The 2650-nt window shown below is 52.2% G+C and overlaps 1 protein-coding gene across 2 annotated transcripts in view; it reads left to right on the top strand.

The window, feature by feature from the left end:
• The first annotated feature begins 286 nt into the window (after positions 1-286).
• NR2C1 (nuclear receptor subfamily 2 group C member 1) overlaps positions 287-2650 on the top strand; it is a 33214-nt gene continuing 30850 nt past the window's right edge. For both annotated transcript variants that reach the window (XM_018563389.1, XM_018563387.1), the window contains exon 1: positions 287-534. The gene's annotated coding sequence lies outside the window, so the exon portion shown is untranslated. The remainder of the gene's footprint in view (positions 535-2650) is intronic.

The raw sequence follows: 2650 nt of genomic DNA, 5'->3' as shown, positions 1-2650 counted from the left end.
AAGAATCTATGGAAAAGTTTGACGTTGTAATGCACTTTGCACTGCATGCGAGGACGTACTGATGTACATTACCATTAATTGCAGGAGAGCCATATGTGCGATAAAACACCTTAGTGTAACCGACGCCATTGAAGGTCCCTTTACACATTCCCCTGCACTTGTTGTGAAGGACTGTTAATATATCGCTGTGATTTATACAAGGAGGCAATATTGCGACTCTTTAATCATAGTACGTAAGGAAGCGAGGTTTCTACACAGCTCAGCGCTCAGGGTTCCATAACTCCACACCGCACACACTTTGCATCCATGCTCTCTCCCCAATCCCTCATTGCGTCATCCCGCACGGGGCGCCCGCTGACGTCATTACGGCGCCAGCTACGCACGGTCACGGGGAGGAGCTGCGCATACGGCGGAGCTGAGGGAGGGTCACGAACTCTGACCCGCCGGGAACCGGGTGCGGTACTTTCCCGAGAACGCATCATCTGGCAAGCGGAAGGCCTACCGCAGAGGCCAGGCCCGTTTCCTGGACCGCAGGTAAGGTAGACTAGAGCTCTCCTCCTTTGTAGGACACTACAAAGGAGGAGACTGCGGCTGTGCGTATTCTAGCATGTACCGGAGACCCTTGAGCGATGCGGAACCCCTTCTTTCCCCAGACTCCCTCACTCATCTCGCCGAACATGACTGCGTCCGGAGCGTCGTGCCCGAGTGACGCTTTAACCCTGTCACTGTGACCTCTGACCTCCACCCGACAGGAACAGCTTCCCGGACACGCAGCTTCCTCCCCCCTCGCGTCTATGCACGCTCTGTGTGCCCTCCCTCTGTGCGCGCGCCTTGGGCGGGAGGGGAAGCAAGCATGGCAGTGTGGAGATGTGACAGGCTCGTGTGCCGTACATATTACACATATGAGTCCTGTATGTAAACAGGCCGGCCTCCTCTCTGCTGTAATATGTGATGGAGCCCAGCTGGCCCTGCAGCTCTCACAGTATATGACCCACTTGTGTGCTGTACATTGCATAAACATATGTGTCATGTGTGTGTATATGTATAGCCCGGCCTCCTCTCTGCTGTGGAATGTGATTGAGCTATACTGGGCCTTCAGCCTTTATAGTAGTACCCCTCATCCATGATCTTTTAAGGAACTTCGCAATGTCCACTGCCTTTATTAGGGGATTAGTCTTTGGTTTGATAACACAAGTATTCTATTTAAAGGGGAACTCCAGCCTTTCCTTCAGTCTTGCACTCCTCTCCTTTACTAAAATGGCTTACTTTGATTTCACTGCACACTGTGAGCTTCTCCAAGTGCACATCAGAGGATGCAGCAAGTCAGATACAGCCTGCTTAAAGTGACATTAAACTTTTTTATTTATTTATTTATTTGTAGACATGGCAGCACCCCTGTGTGATTCGGATCTTGTGTTGTGTTTTTAAAATATCTTTCAATTCTACATTCTCTAGTTGTCCCCGCAGCGCTTTCCCCCCGTCCCCTGCACGGGCGCCTCCATCAGCTAACTGCTGCTTTGGAGGCGCCCGTGCGTGCTCGTACCCAGCAATGGCTGTGTGTTTACACAGACTCACACAGCCTGGCGGCCTGCTGTCCCTCCTCTCCGCTCAGTAGATTGAATCTCCTCCCCTGCAACCAAGAAGTTCGGGATGGAGGATCGATTCGGGGATCGGCGCCGGTTACAAGTGGCGCTGGCAGGTAAGTTTGGGGGGACAGAAAGGTACTGGGCATTTTATACTTTTATGCAGAGAATGCATTAAGGTAAAAAAAAATGCCCTGTCTGCCTTTTTAATTTATTTATTTTTTTAAATCGGAGCCCGTGGACGTGCATCAAACTTCCCCCTGTGAACAAAAAAAGTGAACCGTGAAATCACAGCACACAAAAACGTGCACAAGGGTGCAAGGTCCTTCGAAAGAAGGGACCTACTTTCCCGACCCCCCGGGGCGCAAGGCTCCTGACAGGGATTGAGACTGTTGGTCCACCAACCCGAAGGCCGGTGGACCCATTTCCTTCGGGGACCTGCCGGAGCGGGTCCCTCACAGTACTAGGCAGGGGGGATCTCCCGAAGAGAAACCCCCCTCCTGGGTGGGAGGAGACAGAGAACCCCGTAGGAGGCACAGAATCTCCTCCCAGCATCAGGAATAGGTCCCGAAGAAACCTGCACCTTCAGCAATCTGTGGGTCAAATCTTAAAATAAAGGAGTGCTTAAATAAATCTAAAGTGCCAGTGCACCACTCTGACAGGCCTTAGGGGCCGGATTGCAAAAATATTGCCCCAGACTAGCCATAAGGCCTGTCTTGGAGGCGAAGTGCAGAAAATTGCAATGTGGTGTGTGACCAAGTGCACAGTGAGTCATGTTGGGTCCCATACCCAAGTGACTTTCTGCGCACCCCTGGGACCCCACCCCCAGGGGGCACAACACCACGGTCTTCTGCCGCCCCCGAAACCTCAAGCGCGACCAAGCTTCGCATCCGTTCAGTCAGTAGGAAATAGTGCCGAGGAAACCCCCCCTGCTGCTAGGGAGTCGCCTCAAGCACCTACCTTCACTCCTGAGGGTACTAAGCAACCGTCCGTCCCAAGGACAGTCCATGCTTTTCCCCTCTAGAACTGATAAGAACAGATACTACACTTGATCTTAGCCAAAAGGC

The sequence above is a fragment of the Nanorana parkeri genome, unplaced genomic scaffold (assembly GCF_000935625.1).
Source record: "Nanorana parkeri isolate BGI_ZX_2015 unplaced genomic scaffold, ASM93562v1 scaffold661, whole genome shotgun sequence".
Taxonomy (NCBI): Eukaryota; Metazoa; Chordata; class Amphibia; order Anura; family Dicroglossidae; genus Nanorana; species Nanorana parkeri.
The sequence above is the reverse complement of the archived record's forward strand: the minus strand, read 5'-3'. Positions and strand labels throughout refer to the sequence as shown.